The sequence below is a fragment of the Rhinopithecus roxellana genome, chromosome 19, assembly GCF_007565055.1.
Source record: "Rhinopithecus roxellana isolate Shanxi Qingling chromosome 19, ASM756505v1, whole genome shotgun sequence".
In the NCBI taxonomy this organism is placed as follows: Eukaryota; Metazoa; Chordata; class Mammalia; order Primates; family Cercopithecidae; genus Rhinopithecus; species Rhinopithecus roxellana.
Window position 1 is genome coordinate 54,645,249 of NC_044567.1, and position 16,887 is coordinate 54,662,135.

Consider the following 16,887-nt stretch of genomic DNA (forward strand, 5'->3'; position numbering starts at 1 on the left):
AGGAGAATGGCGTGAACCTGGGAGGCGGAGCTTGCAGTGAGCTGAGATCCGGCCACCGCACTCCAGCCTGGGCGACAGAGCCAGACTCCGTCTCAAAAAAAAAAAAAAAAAAAAAAACTGGCCAGGCGAGGTGGCGGGCGCCTGTAGTCCCAGCTACTCGGGAGGCTGAGGCAGGAGAATGACGTAAACCCGGGAGGCGGAGCTTGCAGTGAGCTAAGATCCGGCCACTGCACTCCAGTCCGGGCGACAGAGCGAGACTCCGCCTCAAAAAAAAAAAAAAAAAAAAAAAGGAAAGAAGTACAAAAGGGACATCAAGCCAGTCGTGGTGATTCACGCCTGTAATCCCAGCACTTTGGGAGGCTGAGTCAGGAGGATCACTTGAGGCCCGGAGTTTGAGACCAGCCTGGTTAACATGGTGAAACCCTGTCTCTACTAAAAGTACAAAAATTAGCCAGGTGTGGTGGTACGGGCCTGTGATCCCAGCTACTCGGGTGGCTGAGGCAGAGAATCACTTGAACCTGGGAGGTGGAGGCTGCAGTGAGCCGAGATGGTGCCGCTGCACTCCGGCCTGGGTGACAGAGCGGGACTCCATTTTAAAAAAGGAAAAAAAAGAAAAAGAAAACAAAAAAAAGGCCGGGCATGGTGGCTCACACCTGTAATCACAGCACTTTGGGAGGCCTAGGCGGGCGGATCACGAGTTCAGGAGATGGAGACCATCCTGGCCAACATGGTGAAACCCCGTCTCTACTAAAACACACAAAAAAGTTAGCTGGGCGTGGTGGTGCGTGCCTGTAGTCCCACCTACTCAGGAGGCTGGGGCAGGGGAATCTCTTGAACCCCGGAAGCTGAGGTTGCAGTGAGCAGAGATTGCGCCACTGCACTCCAGCTTGGTGACAGAGCAAGACTCTGTCTCAAAATAAAAAACAAAAAGACATCAACTGTAATAATATCTTCTTAAAAAAAGCTCTAGGCCAAGCATGGTGGCTCACGCTTATAATCCCAGCACTACGGGAGGCTGAGGCAGATGGATCACTAGGGTCAGGAAATCAAGACCATCCTCGCTAACATGGCAAAACCCTGTCTCTACTAAAAATACAAAAAATTAGCCAGACGTGGTGGCGGGCACCTGTATACAGTCCCACCTACTCGTGAGGCTGAGGCAGGAGAATGGCGTGAACCTGGGAGGCGGAGCTTGAAGTGAGCCAAGATTGCGCCACTGCACTTCAGCCGGGTGACACAGCAAGACTCTGCCTCCAAAAAAAAAAAAAAAAGCTCTGAAGCAAATATGACAAAATGTTAACATCTGTCAATTGTCAATTCTGGTAATAGTTATATGGTTATTTAGTTATATTACTGCAGGTACTTTTAACATTTGACATATTCCAAAATAAAAATAAAAAATAAATTAAACTATAAATACACAAAATAAAACTTTAGCCAGGCATAGTGGCTCACACCTATAATCCCAGCACTTTGGGAGGCCAAGGCGGGCCAGAAGTCAGGAGTTCAAGACCAGCCTGGCCAACGCGGTGAAACCCCATCTCTACTAAAAATGCAAAAATTAGCTGGGCGTGGTGGCGGAGGCCCATAATTCCAGCTACTCAGGATGCTGAGACAGAATTGCTTGAACCCGGGAAGCAGAGGTTGCAGTGAGCTAAGATTGCGACATTGCAGTCCAGCCTGGGCAACAAGAGTGAAACTTCGTCTCAAAAAAAAAAAATTAAAGAAAACTCAAAAAGCACTTTTTTCATTGGGCATAGGTCTCATGATAGGCTTTCTGACAGGTAACAAGTTGGAAATATACATAAAATGAAAGCCCTGAAGGGTAAGTCCTACATATATGAAGCCCTCCTGTGAAGAACTTTGGAGTCGAATAGTTAAGATTCATACATCAACCTGGCTCCTTACAAACTGTGTGACCTTGGGGAAATTTGCAAACTTCCTAACCCCTTTACCCATTTTTAAAAAGGGACAAATACTACCACCTACCTCAAACAGCTGTGGTGAAGCTTAACAAAATAGTCAATATGTAAGGGCTTGTCTACCTTTGTATATCCCTCACCTACAGCTCAAGAATCATTTCACTTTTGCACTTTTATATACATAAGAAAAGACTTTGCTTTCCTAGTGTCCAAGGATAGACAACAAATCATTTTTGCCATCAAGAAAGCAGAAAGTAAAGGTCACCTCATCTTAATCATCATCACCACCAATCACCACCATAACAACATTCATAGAGTACTTACTATGTTCTAGGTGTCATTCCTAGACTCTTTAAATGCATTAACTCACTTGACAAGTCAGATAATATATTTTATATATGCTATAAGAGAAAAGTAGGTACTTATTATAAGATTACGAACTCAGAGAAAAGAAAGTTTCTTCCAGGTGAAAAAAATTAGAAAAGACTGCCTGGAAATGGAAAACCTGGTAGGCATATTTGAAGCATAAGGGGGGCGGGGCAGGAACAAAGTAGCAAAAGGAACAGAAAATATCTTCCCAAAGCTGAATCACAGTAGACGTGGAAGGCAATAAGAAAAAGGATGAGAAGCCAGGACATGTAAGGAAAGTATTTGAGTGCCCATTTAGGAGTCAACAAACACCTATTCAGTACATTTTGCCATTGTGTTCTTCGCCTTTTCATTAAAGACAGTAAAAAGCTGATGATGGGTTTCTGGCAACAAAGTGACTTGAAAACTGTGGTTCAGGAACATTTATCTGGCTGCTTTACGTAATATTCTATACAACTCCTCCTCTTATTCTCTGTTTTGGCTAATAACACCTAGTTTCTCAGTTCCACTCAGTCACCCAAACTACAAATCTGAATTGCTTAAACTTGCCTCTCCCATCACACTACTCATTCACAACTGGACCTCCTAAACCGTTCTCCACTCAACAACCTTCATTGTCAATGTCTTGCTTCAAGCACTAATCGTTATTTCCTGAAAAGGTCTACATGACCTCCAAAATCCACATTCCTCATTGCCACCCACATAATCTCTCTAAAATACACATCATCCCATAATGCTTGTTTTTGCCTGAAACTGTTTAATGACTTCCAACTTGCCTACAAGCTCTACAGAATATACAAATTGTATCAATCTGGCTCAGACATGCCTCTCCAATCTCAAATTCTACAATCCCCTCTTCCAAACTATTACCAGCATACACAAAATAGTTTCTCAAGCTTTTGTGACTATGTATGTTGCTGTTCCCTCTACCTAAAACAACCTCCCACGTTCACTCCAATTATTCTTTTTTTTTTTTTTTTTTTTTTTTGAGACAGAGTCTTGCTGTCGCTCAGCAGTCTGGAGCGCAGTGGCCATCTCCAATCACTCCAATACTCGTCCCTGGTCACGCGATTCTCCAGCCTCAGCCTCCGGAGTAGCTGGGATTACAGGCATGCGCCACCACACCCGGCTAATTTGTGTATTTTTAATCTCACTGCAAGCTCCACCTCCCAGGTTCAAGCCATTCTCCTGCCTCAGCCTCCGAGTAGCTGGGACTATAGGTGTCCGACACCACACCTGGCTAATTTTTTGTATTTTTAGTAGAGACAGGGTTTCACCATGTTAGCCAGGATGGTCTCGATCTCCTGACCTCGTGATCCGCCCGTCTCGGCCTCCCAAAGTGCTGGGATTACAGGCATGAGCCACTGTGCCCGGCTTGTGTATTTTTAATACAGACAGGGCTTCACCATGTTAGCCAGGCTGGTCTCGAACTCCTGACCTCAAGTGATCCACCCACCTCAGTCTCTCAAAGTGCTGGGATTACAGGCATGAGCCACCGCGTCTGGCACAATTATTCATTCTTTAAGATTCAGATCAAGCATCATCTTTTGGCTGTTTTCAGTGGGGAGATTTGATGGGCTGTGCAATAGCCTAAGTGACACAGATCATATACAAGGTATACCATAAGAACTCATGACACCTTTAAAATATCAAGTACACTGACTTTCCTAGCCATTTAATCATTTTATTAAGAATCTTGGTAGGGTGCAGTGGCTCACACCTGTAACTCCAGCACTTTGGGAGGCCGAGGCGGGGGGGACTGGACGTCAGGAGTTGGAGACTAGCCTGGTCAATATGGTGAAACCCCGTCTCTACTAAAAATACAAAAATTAGCCGCGCATGGTGGCACATGCTTGTAATCCCAGCTACTCAGGAGGCTAAGGCAGGAAAATCTCTTGAACCCGGGAGGTGGAGGTTGCAATGAGCCAAAATTGTGCCACCATACTCCTGGGTGACAAGAGTCAAACTCTATCTGAAAAAAAATCAAATAAAAAGAATCTGGCCGGGTGCAATGGCTCATGCCTGTAATCCTAGCACTTTGGGAGGCCAAGGTGGGAGGATCATGGGGTCAGGAGGTCGAGATCAGCCTGACCAACAGGGTGAAATCCCATCTCTACTAAAAATACAAAAATTAGCCGAGCATGGTTGCGCATACCTGTAACCCCAGCTACTCAGGAGGCTGAGGCAGAAGCACTTGAACTTGGGAGGTGGAGGTTGCAGTGAGCCGACATCGCACCACTGCACTCCAGTCTAGGAGATAGAGTGAGACTCCGTCTCCCAAAAAAAAAAAAGAATCTGGAGAAAATTTCAAATTATCCAATGTCAATCAAGATTTTCCCCCCTTCTTATGAAATTGAATAAAAACAATGTGTGTGTGTGTGTGTGTGTGTATGTGTGTCTACATACATACATACATACTTTTTTTTTTCTTGAGACAAGAGTTTTGCTCTTGTTGCCCAGGCTGGAGTACAGGGGTGTAATCTCGGCTCAGTGCAATCTCCGCCTCCTGGATTCAAGCAATTCTCTTGCCTCAGCCTCCCAAGTACCTGGGATTACAGGCATCCACCACCATGCCCGGCTAATTTTTTTTTATTTTTAGTAGAGACGAGGTTTCACCATGTTAGCCAGGTTGGTCTCGAACTCCTGACCTCAGGTGATCCACCTGCCTCGGCCTCCCCAAGTGCTGGAATTACAGGCGTGAGCCACTGCACCTGGCCTATATTTTGAAAAATACAAAAATTACCCGGACATGGTGGCGTGGGCCTGTAGACCCAGCTACTTGGGAAGCTGAGGCGAGAAGATTGCTTGAGCACAGGATTTGGAGAGTTGTAGTTAGCCACTGCACTCCAGCCTGGGCAACAGAGTCAGACCCTGTCTCAAAAAAAAAAAAAATCATTCTTTTGTCAAAATGTATTCACTGCACTCTGTTCTGAGATACTAGAAGTTGCTTTAGACAGAGAGGACAGCAGGAGTAGAATCATAAAGATCACACAGTGGGGAGGGAGAAGGCATATATACACTAGAGTGAGTAAGGTGGGGCTTGATTAGAAATGAAACGAAGTGATTGAAGACCTTGAAAAGTGTGTTAAAGTATGTGGACTACAGGAAAGAGGGAGTCAGCACAGTACAGTGGCTGAAAGCTCCAACACTGGAGCCTCCGTACCTGAGGTTTGACTTTCAGCTCTGCTATTCAGTGTTACAAAGGGCTCACTAAATTCTCCTAGAATGTTGTGAGGAGTAAAGGAGTATTTGTAAAGCACTTAAAACAGTGCCTGGCATATTAGTAAGTGCTAAGTAAATATTTGTTAAGTAAATACAAAGGGAGCCAAGGAAGGGTTTTTTTTTTTTTTTTTTTTTTTTGAGATGGAGTCTCGCTCTGTTGCCCAGGCTGGAGTGCAGTGGCCGGATCTCGGCTCACTGCAAGCTCCGCCTCCCGGGTTTACGCCATTCTCCTGCCTCAGCCTCCCGAGTAGCTGGGACTACAGGCGCCCACCACCTCGCCCGGCTAGTTTTTTTGTATTTTTTTAGTAGAGACAGGGTTTCACTCTATTAGCCAGGATGGTCTCGATCTCCTGACCTCGTGTTCCGCCCGTCTCGGCCTCCCTAAGTGCTGGGATTACAGGCTTGAGCCATCGTGCCCGGCCTAAGGAAGGGTTCTTTTTAAGTAGCGAAGTGTGATATGGTCAGATTGCATTTTAGATAGATGACCGGGGACTATGTAGCACAAAGATGTTAACAGGGCAAGACAGGAGTTAAGAGAGAGTATGTGAAATTAGTTGGGTAAGAGATTATGTGAACTATGACGGTAGTAGTAGTAATGGTTAAGTATGGACAGAAGGGGACTAACTCAACAAATATTGGGAAGATAAAATTGGCAAGACAAGGTAATTGAATATAGAGGAAGAAAGAAAAAAGTCAAGGTTGAGTCCCACGTAAAGTATTATTTCTGATTTTTTTTTTTTTTTTTGAGGCAGAGTCTTGCTCTGTCGCCCAGGCTGCAGTGCAGTGGCCAGATCTCAGCTCACTGCAAGCTCCGCCTCCCGGGTTTACGCCATTCTCCTGCCTCAGCCTCCCGAGTAGCTGGGACTACAGGCGCCCGCCACCTCGCCCGGCTAGTTTTTTGTACTTTTTAGTAGAGACGGGGTTTCACCGTGTTAGCCAGGATGATCTCGATCTCCTGACCTCGTGATCCGCCCGACTCGGCCTCCCAAAGTGCTGGGATTACAGGCTTGAGCCACCGCGCCCAGCCTTATTTCTGATGTTTTTAAAAGCAATATTCTTCTAAGAACTTTGGATCTTAGGTGTCTTCTGTGCTAGTGGCATTTGATGTCTTGGGGTGGTATTACGATGCTTCCATAAAAATGGGAACTACAGGCCTGTTGAAACTCTCACATTTACAGGTCCTTGCTGTTTTCTTTCTTTTTTTCAGTCGGTGGAGATAATTTCTCTTTAAGGACATACATTATGCAGAACACTTATTTAGCCCAAGTCGAAGAGCCAGAAAGCTTGAATAATCATTTTATTATGTGGGTTTTTTTTTTATTTTTACGTTGGGATTTGTGATGATAAAGATTATAGCATCACGGTAATAATGTAAAAATTTTTAAGTGACTGCTGAACCATTAAAGACAAATTAAAATTTGTTAATTGTGTTATTTCCCATTGTTTCACTGTTCATTCATATATGATAAACTTTGATAACCAGAATATTTCATTACTTATTCATCTCTTTGACAAATCTTAGCTCCTTATTTCTACATTTGTCAACTTTAAAAATATTTTTTCTTGGCTGAGCGCGGTGGCTCATGCCTGTAATCCCAGCACTTCGGGAGGCCGAGGCGGGCGGATCACAAGGTCAGGAGATTGAGACCACGGTGAAACGGTAAAACCCCATCTCTACTAAAAATACAAAAAATTAGCTGGGCGCAGTGGCGGGCGCCTGTAGTCCCAGCTACTCGGGAGGCTGAGGCAGGAGAATGGCGTGAACCTGGGAGGCGGAGCTTGCAGTGAGCCAAGATCGTGCCACTGCACTCCAGCCAGCCAGGGAGACAGAGCGAGACTCCGTCTCAAAAAAAAAAAAAAAAAATTTCTTAGGCTGAGGGCAGTGGCTCATGCCTGTGTAATTCTAGGACACCGAAAGGTTGGGGTGAGCACATGGCTTGAGGCAGTTTGCTTAGGCTAGGAGTTTGAGACTGGCCTGGGCAACATGGCAAGACCTCACTTCTTACAGAAAATACAAAAATTAGGCAAGACACAGTGGTGCATACCTGCAATCCCAGCACTTTGGGAGACCGAGGCACGAGGATCACCTGAGGTCAGGAGTTCAAGGCCTGCCAGGCCAACATGGTGACACCCCATTTCTACTAAAAATACAAAAATTAGCCAGGCGTGCTGGCAGGCACCTGTAATCTCAGCTACTCGGGAGGCTGAGGCAGGAGAATTGCTTGAATCCAGGAGGCGGAGGTTGAAGTAAGTCGAGATCGCGCCATTGCACTCTGGCCTGGGCGACAAGATTGTGAGACTCTGCCTCAAAAAACAAAAAAACAAAAATTAGCCAGGTGTGGCTGGGCACAGTGGTTCACGCCTGTAATCCCAGCACTTTGGGAGGCCAAGGAGGGCAGATCACTAGGTCAGGAATTCGAGACCAGCCTGGCCAATGAGGTGAAACCCCATCTCTATGAAAAATACAAAAACCTTCACTGGGCATGGTGGCAGATGCCTGTAATCCCAGCTACTCAGGAGGCTGAGGCAGGGGAATTGTTTGAACCCAAAAGGCAGAGGCTGCGGTGAGCCAAGATCGCACCATTGCACTCCAGCCTGGGCAACAAGAGCGAGACTCATTCTCGAAAGATAAATAAATAAATAAATATTCATATATGGGTTTAGTCAACAGATTATTTCATTTTCTCTGACAATGCTAAATGTATAATAGCCTTTTCTCACCCATAAAAAGTTAACCAAGGCCAGGCGTGGTAGCTCACACCTGTAATCCTAGCAATTTCAGAGGCCGAAGTGGGCGGATCACCTGAGGTCAGGAGTTCGAGACCAGCCTGGCCAATATGGCGAAACCCCGTCTCTACTAAAAATAAAAAATTAGGACGGGCGCGGTGGCTCAAGCCTGTAATCCCAGCACTTTGGGAGGCCGAGACGGGCGGATCACAAGGTCAGGAGATCGAGACCATCCTGGCGAACACAGTGAAACCCCGTCTCTACTAAAAATAAAAAAACTAGCCGGGCGAGGTGGCGGGCACCTGTAGTCCCAGCTACTCAGGAGGCTGAGGCAGGAGAATGGCGGGAACCCGGGAGGTGGAGCTTGCAGTGAGCTGAGATCCGGCCACTGCACTCCAGCCTGGGCGACAGAGCAAGACTCCGCCTCAAAAAAAAATAAATAAAATAAAATAAAATAAAATAAAAAATAAAAAATTAGCCGGCCGTGGTGGCACATGCCTATAATTCCAGCTATTACTAGGGAGGCTGAAGCAGAAAAATTGCTTGAACCCAGGAGGCGGAGGTTGCAGCGAGCCGAGATTGCGCCACCATACTACAGTCTGGGCAACAGAGCAAGACTCCGTCTCAAAAAGAAAAAGAAAAGTTAACCAAAATACTAAATAATCAAAACATCTAACTCATTTATCTCCACCTTCTTTCTTTTGTAGTTAGCATATTTTTTATAAAAATATGAAAAGAGAAATAGATAAAACACTAGCATATCATAAAACATATTCTTTTTTTTTTTTTTTTTTGAGATAGAGTTTCACTCTTGTTGCCCAGGCTAGAGTGCAATGGCATAATTTCGGCTTACTGCAGCCTCCGCCTCCTGGGTTCAAGTGATTATCCCGTCTCAGTCTCCCAAGTAGCTGGGATTATAGGTGCCCGCCACCACACTTGGCTAATTTTTGTATTTTTAGTAGAGACAGGGTTGCACCATGTTGGCCAGGCTGGTCTGGAACTCCTGATCGCCTTCTGTCCGCGTTGGCCTCCCAAAGTGCTGGGATTATAGGCATGAGCCACCGTACCTAGCCCATAAAACATATTCTTCTATCTTTGCCTTAGATTAAAAATGGATTGGGCTGGGTGTGGTGGCTCACATCTGTAATCCCAGCACTTTGGAAGGCCAACTCAGGCGGATCACTTGAGGCCAGGAGTTCTCTAGTAAAAATACAAAAATTAGCCATCCGTGGTGGTATGCACCTGTGATCCCAGCTACTCGGAAGACTGAGGCATAAGAATCGCTTGAACCCAGGAGGTGGAGGTTGCAGTGAGCTGAGATAGAGCTACTGCACTCCAGCGTGGGTGATGAAGTGAGACTCTTATCTCAAAAAAAAAAAGGTTAAAAATTGATTAATCCACACTGTAAAATTTTAATAAACATACAATTTTCTACAATGCTTTCAAAAATTAAATTTCTTAAAATGTTCAAAGATTCTTAATTTTACTTTTGTAAAAAGTCTCAGAAAACTTCTGAATGGCCTCAGTTAACTGTCAATTACTGTTTAACATAAGAGCCCCAAAAGCAGATAATCAAAATGTATAGGTAATTTGTCCAGTTGAGTTAATTCACTTTTTATACTTAAGAATTCTGTCAAAGTGTAACACCATTCCCTCAGAGAACATAAAATCTCCGTATAGGAAAGGCGGCCACTCTTCCTTCCATCACCTTAATTCTCTCGAGATCACTGGAGCTAACTATTACAGAGATCTTCAGGATAGCACATTTCCTTTCATATAATCCTTCGTTCAGTCAAATGCAACTAGTACTTATTTACTTACCAATACTATCTGTAAAGCAGTATTAGGCATTTTTGGGAGAAGCTACTCAAATGCCAAAAGGCTTATACATGCAAAGCAGTCAACAATACAAGACCATATGTTAATAAACGCCAATTTAAATGATGCAGGCAATAAATGCCACCAACTTTCACCATTTTAGAAGAGATTAACAAAGATTAAGGGCCGGGCGCGGTGGCTCAAGCCTGTAATCCCAGCACTTTGGGAGGCCGAGACGGGCGGATCATGAGGTCAGGAGATCGAGACCATCCTGGCTAATACGGTGAAACCCCGTCTCTACTAAAAAAAATACAAAAAACTAGCCGGGCGACGAGGCGGGCGCCTGTAGTCCCAGCTACTCGGGAGGCTGAGACAGGAGAATGGCGTGAACCCAGGAGGCGGAGCTTGCAGTGAGCTGAGAGCCGGCCACTGCACTCCAGCCTGGGCAGCAGAGCAAGACTCCGTCTCGAAAAAAAAAAAAAAAAAAACAAAGATTAAGAAGTCCAATCGTTATAGAAAGAAGGAATGTGTGATCTTACAAAGCAGTACCCAAGAGTTCTGAGACTACAATATTTACCTTATTCTAGTCACTAACCTAACATTCGACAGGAAAAGGAATTCTCTGCATTTTAGTTCTCTCATCTGTAAAAATACCAATCTACCTCAAAAAGTAGCTGACAGAACAAATGAGTACCAGGCTCAATATTTATAAAGTTCTAGAGAAATGTTTATGACAATGTTAAATGACAATAGAGAGTACCATTCCAGAAGCATCCTTGACAAATGCAGATTAGTCCTATCTAGGTAAGTTTCAACAAGAAGCCACCATCTTTTAAAAAGAAAACACGAAATAAAATAATAAGTGCTTATGATGCCTGCCACCAATGAATATAAAGCATTTCACAAATATCAATTAAATTCTATAACTGCTACACCAAGGTTAAAAATTACATATGTAACAGAAGTTAAACTAAAGTTCCATTTCAATGACTAGCCAAAAAGTGCCACATCAAACCAGCAACAAAGTCAGAACAATCCAAAAAGCCTTCACTGCAGTTAACTATTATGCTTACATAATGCAGCATCTTTCTTTATGAAATACAGATTTCTCAAAATGTTTGGCCTTCAATGATGAGGATTCAATTTACAGCTAAACATCTTCTGGAGAACGGTAGGTCCGCCTTTTTTCAGAACTCATATTATATACCATTAGCTTTATTTTAAATAGAGCACCTTTCTAAGTTTAAAAAAAAAAAAAGTAACAGTTGTATTGTAGATGACATAATAAGAACAGTGGCAAAGAATTTCCACTTCAAAACTTAACTATTTCTCTCTTTCCAAAGCACATAAAAATAAGTTACCTGTCATAATGAATTTTTTTTGTAACAGGGACGTACAGGCAAGTAAAAAATACTTTAGGACCAGAAGCAGAAATGGCCAGCTTGGTTTAAAACCAACCCAGCCCCAAGTCCCTTTGGCAAAAGAGCGCATGACTCACTGCTTTAGAACTCAATGGGAAGATATGGAAAATTCACTCTGCCCTAAGATTTTGCTTTGGGTTTGTTTTTTAAGACATCTTCATCTTGTTTTATTTATTTATTTATTTTTGAGATGGAGTTTCGCTCTTGTTGCCTAGGCTGGAGTGGAATGGTGCGATCTCGGCTCAATGAAACCTCCGCCTCCCGGGTTCAAGTGATTCTCCTGCCTCAGTCTCCCCAGTAGCTGGAACTACAGGTGTGTGCCACCACGCCCGGCTAATTTTTTTGTATTTTTAGTAGAGACAGGGTTTCACCATGTTGGCCATGCTGGTCTTGAACTCCTGACCTCAGGAGATCCACCTGCCTAGGGCCTCCCAAATTTCTGGGATTATAAGCGTGAGCCACTGTGTCTGGCCAGACAGCTTCATCTTAATGTTGACAATTTCTATAGCGTCCATGGCTTATTGACAAAGACGACAAACTGTGAATAAGATGAACCACATGTAAACAAGAGGGTCTTATTTTTTGCTGGACACTTAAAATATAAGCCATAAAGTCTCACACACACAGACACACACACAGACACACACACACACACACACACACTCTCTTTCTGTCTCTCTGTCACTTAGTATACAACTGAGAGAGAGACATTTATATTATTTTTAAAAATTGAAAACAGGGAAGGGCATGGTGGCTCACGCCTGTAATCCCAGAACTCTAGGGGGCAGAGGCAGGCGGATCACGAGGTCAGGAGTTCAAGACCAACCTGGCCAACACGGTGAAACCCCATCTCTACTAAAAACACAAAAATTAACCAGGTGTAGCGGCAGGCACCTGTAATCCCAACTACTCCAGAGGCTGAGGCAAGAGAATCGCTTGAACCTAGAAGGCAGAGGTTACAGTGAGCCGAGATCACGCCACTGCACTCCAGCCTGGGCAACAGAGCAAGACTCCACCTCAAAAAAAAAAAAAACAAAAAAAACAGACACGGATGTTCTAAATAGAAAACCAAAAATTATGGTTCTGATTTTTCCTTCCCAGAAACATCTCAAAATCTCTTTAAACTAGAGATATTTTATCTGGAAAAGCAGGTAACAAATAATTGTACTAAAAAATTCCTTCCAATCTCATTAAAAGTTGTATATAAGAACTATGAATAATTTTAAAAATTAATGTCCAAATTAAGCATAACATTCTGCAACATGTATCAAAAAACACTACATACACTTGGAACTAAAACTCTCTTATTTACGTCAAATTATCTTAAGCTCCTGATTAATAATCTACTGAAAAATCACCACTCTTAGTGTGCGGGGTTTTGTTTGTTTGTTTCTGACAGAGTCTTGCTCTGTCACCAGGCTGGAGTGTAGTGGCATGATCTCGGCTCACTGCAACCTCCGCCTCCCGGGTTCAATCTATTCTCCTGTCTCAGCCTCCCGAGCAGCTGGGACTACAGGCGCATGGCACGACACCCAGCTAATTTTTTTTATTTTTAGTAGAGACTGGGTTTCACCATATTGGTCAGTCTGGTCTCCAACTCCTGACCTCAGGTGATCCACCCGCCTCGGGCTCCCCAGTGCTGAGATTACAGGCGTGAGCCATTGCACCTGGACCTTAGTGTGCTTTGATACCTACAAACAGTAGGAATAGGGATAGGTCAGACACATAATAAAGTGAATTATCATTCCCAACCTTACTCATTTCCTCACCATACTAACTCTTCTACTTTCTAATCATAGTAAAAAGAACAAAAATGCAAAAACAAATCATACACTGACAAGCATTCATAAGGCTAAATCAAAATCATTTACCACATATATGTGAAATTCTTTTGAAGATGTCTACTCATGTGAATGCTTGATACAAGGCATTAAAATGACCTACCCTCTTATGACAGTATCTCACAAAAAGGTCCCTTTCAAGGAGCAACACAAGAGAAAAGGTCTAAACGGCCTTTCATGCAAATTATCTTTTCCTTTTTTTCCCCACCTTTTATGTTCACTATTTTAAAATCGCAAATAGATTTACTGTTTTAAGTAAAACAATTGCAGTATTCTTCTTAGATTTTTGCAGTTTTCCTGTACCTCCTATTTCTTGCCAAATATTTCTGACATTAATTTATACTTACATGACTAGAATAATAAAAAACATTAACAAGAGTGTAGATGTATGTGTATCTTTATATATTAATATATACACACACACAGGGACAAATACAGAGACAATAAGTGTCTATTTTAAAGCAAGGACATTGCTTTTTATTTCAATCATTCAATGTCCATCATGAAAAAAAGGTGGAAAACATTAGATTTTAAGATTTACGACAGAGAAATGACTTAGCTGTAGCAACCATTCATATCAAATAACCTTACAAAACACAAGCTAGAGAAAGACGCTCTGAAAGGGCAATCCAGCATTTCACAGCTTCTGCTCCCTTACTCCACCCAGTCTTCTCGGCTCAATGGCTGTTCACAGCATCCACACATATTAGCCCATTTTTTTTAAAAAGGATGTGGGGGGAGGTACCAATGTAGGGCTTGCTCCATCAAAATCAGCATATACAGAAATACTTCATGTGAAAAACTGGGTTCCTTTCTGGTTTTAAAAAATATATACCAGCCTTAAATTTCTTTTAGGAGACTCCCCCCTTCTGAGCAATCCAAACAATGATCATTAATGAACACGAAAGAAATCACCCTAAATACAGATTACTCTTCTGCTTTATTAAAAACTGCAATTTCCAACTGCCAATTATTTTGTGAAACCGTGTCCTAAAAGACACCCATTAGAGATTAAAAGCTAGCTGATGCCTTAAAACCAAATCAGAATTTTTTAAGTAAAAGCTTTTACTATATATTCAACATCACTATGACACAGTCAACAGGAAATTTTCCTGATTACGAGACTGGACCCCGCAGCGATCAAGCCCTGCTGCAGCAAAAAAAAAAAAAAAAAAAAAAAAAAAAAGCAAACACTCCTGTGGCAAAAAGGGAGGGATGACATTATTACTGGTATGAAAGGCCCAAGCAGTGTCTCCTCCGCCCTAGCCTCGAAAAGAAATTCACACAAAATAACTCACTTCCCCAACAAAAATAGAATTGCCAAAAATGGCACCAATTTTTTGTTTGGCGTTTAAAACCTTATGAATCTCAAAGACGGTGTGCTTAAAGGAGAGATGGGAATAACAGTAGTATCTCTATTTGTCCGGATTGCCACTTAAGGAAAGAGGGAGGGGGGACCTTGGCATGACATCGCCCATTGAGAACGAGACCACAAATCTGGTCCTCCTCTTCAAAGGCATATTTTCTTAACCAAAAGACGGATATAAATTGGGCCCAAACCCCAAAAGAAAATTTCCTGCCCTCTTCCCAAGGAGTTTCTTGCTAAGTCACTGAAGAAAGGCAGCATAACAAATAAAGCTAAGGTACCTTGCTCTCTCCTACTGAATACTGAAAACCTCTTCCCCTCTACTGTTACGTTCAGAGGGGCAGAGTCAAAATGTGCCGACCACCTCAAAGGCATTTTCTCATGTGGGAAGCTAAGAGGGCACTGCGTTTCCCAAAGGGGCAGGGAGATGAGATTAGATGAAGGAGAATGGCAGGGAGCCTCGAAGCTGAATGTTCACAGCATCAAAAGGCAACTCCCGATCGAGAAGCCGGTGGCAGAAAGAAAATCCTGCCAGATTCGGTGGGTGGATGCTGCGGATTGCTCGGTGGGCCGGGCTGCCTCTCCTCGGCGGGTGCTGAGGCTGGACCGCCGCACTGGGGGCCAGGGAGACGGCGGGCCACCCTCCGCTGGTCCACCCCATCTTAAGGACCAGTTGGGGACGGAATGCCTGGAAGGCCCAATGGGTGCCCCGGCGGCGAGGGGCTGAGCCGGTCCCCGAGCCGACAACGGAGGGTGGGGTGGGGACTGCGGTGCTCGTCTCTGCGGCCGGAGAGAGCAGGGCCGAGCCCTTTCCCCAGGATCAGAGAGCTACCTGGTCCCCACGCCCTTCCTACCCAAGAATACTTTTCTTGCTAAGTCACCGAGGGAGGAGGGAGATCCCTTCTTGGGGAGGGCCGCGGGGGGGGTCGCAGCGGCGCCGGCAGCCCCCAGAGCCGGGCCCGGGAGGAGAGGAGCGAGGGCAGCGCCCTCCCCGGACAGTCCCCCTCCTCCGGGTCTCTCACTCAACGGCCGTCGCGGCCGCCATTTTGAGAGCGAGGAGAGAAGAAGAAGGAGGAGGAGGCGGCGGCGGCGGCGGCGGCAGGGGGAGGGGAGAATGGGAGGGAGGGGACCGGCGCAGCCACATCGTCAGGCCGCCGGGTCCGGCCTGCAGCCGCCCGGGCGCGGTGGAGGAGACAGAGGGGAGGGCGCAGACCCGCGCCGCCTTACCGGAGCGCTGCACCGCCGCCTCCGCAGGGCCTCTTCCGTCCTTCACTCCCATCCACCGGCGGGGGAGGGGGAGGGAGAGGGGAGGGAGGAAGGAGGGAAGGAGGGAAGGAGGGGGGGAGGATGGCGCGCTGGGCCCGGGCCCGGGGAGGGGGAGGGGAGGGGAGCGGGCGGGCTCCTCAGCCGTTCCGGGGCTCGAGCCCAAGCTCGGCGCTCGCGGTTTCTCTCGCTCGCGCCCGAGCGCTCCCCTCCTTCTCCTTCTCGCTCCCTAGACCCCCGGGTCGCTGCTCCTCCGCTCGCTCACTCGCTCTCCCGGCCGCCGGACTCCGCCGCCGCCCCGCCGCTCCAGCTCCGTCTGTCACAGGAGCTGCCCCAACGCCCTGACGTCACCGCGCCGCCGCCGCCGCCGCCGCCGCCACCGCCGCCGCCGCCCCAGACCCGCCAGGAAGAGGGAGGGGCGGGCGCCGGGAGCGGAGGAGGGGCTGCGGCGCATGCGCCGGGCTGGGCCGAGCCGGGGCCGCGCTGCCTTCTAGCGGGTGGGCGGCTCCGCGGTGCCCCCGGGCCGGCGGGCGAGTCTGCGCGCGAGGTGCTGCTTCTCACGCTCCGCACGCTTCTGTAACCTTGGGAAAGGCTCTTTTTTCCTAGCCCCTCGTCTAACTTGTGGCCCCTTCTGAACTCTGGCTCTGCTCACCTCCCTGCCCTGCTTTTGCGTTCATGCGGCCGACCGCGGGGACCGGTTGGCACCGTGCGTGGCGGGCCCCGGGAGGCGCGAGAGGCAGCGGGGCCCGGCCACTTACCGTCCCTTTCTGCCTCCGGCCTACGAGATGATTTCCCAGTTTGGGGGGAAATGAGGGAAGGGAGTAGGTTGGTCGGCTTGGGAGGAGGAGCTGTTGAGGTTAAAAAGCAGATGGAATGCTGTCATTGTCTTGATTTTTGTTATAGATTCTTAATTGGGAGGACTCGCTTTTGAATGTGAT

The 16,887-nt window shown here is 45.9% G+C and overlaps 1 protein-coding gene across 1 annotated transcript in view; it reads right to left on the reverse strand.

Annotated features, from left to right (window-relative positions):
* PAFAH1B1 (platelet activating factor acetylhydrolase 1b regulatory subunit 1) overlaps positions 1-16,321 on the reverse strand; it is a 110,889-nt gene extending 94,568 nt beyond the window's left edge. Inside the window, exon 1 of the mRNA XM_010388485.2 lies at positions 15,914-16,321. The gene's annotated coding sequence lies outside the window, so the exon portion shown is untranslated. The remainder of the gene's footprint in view (positions 1-15,913) is intronic.
* Positions 16,322-16,887: the final 566 nt, after the last annotated feature.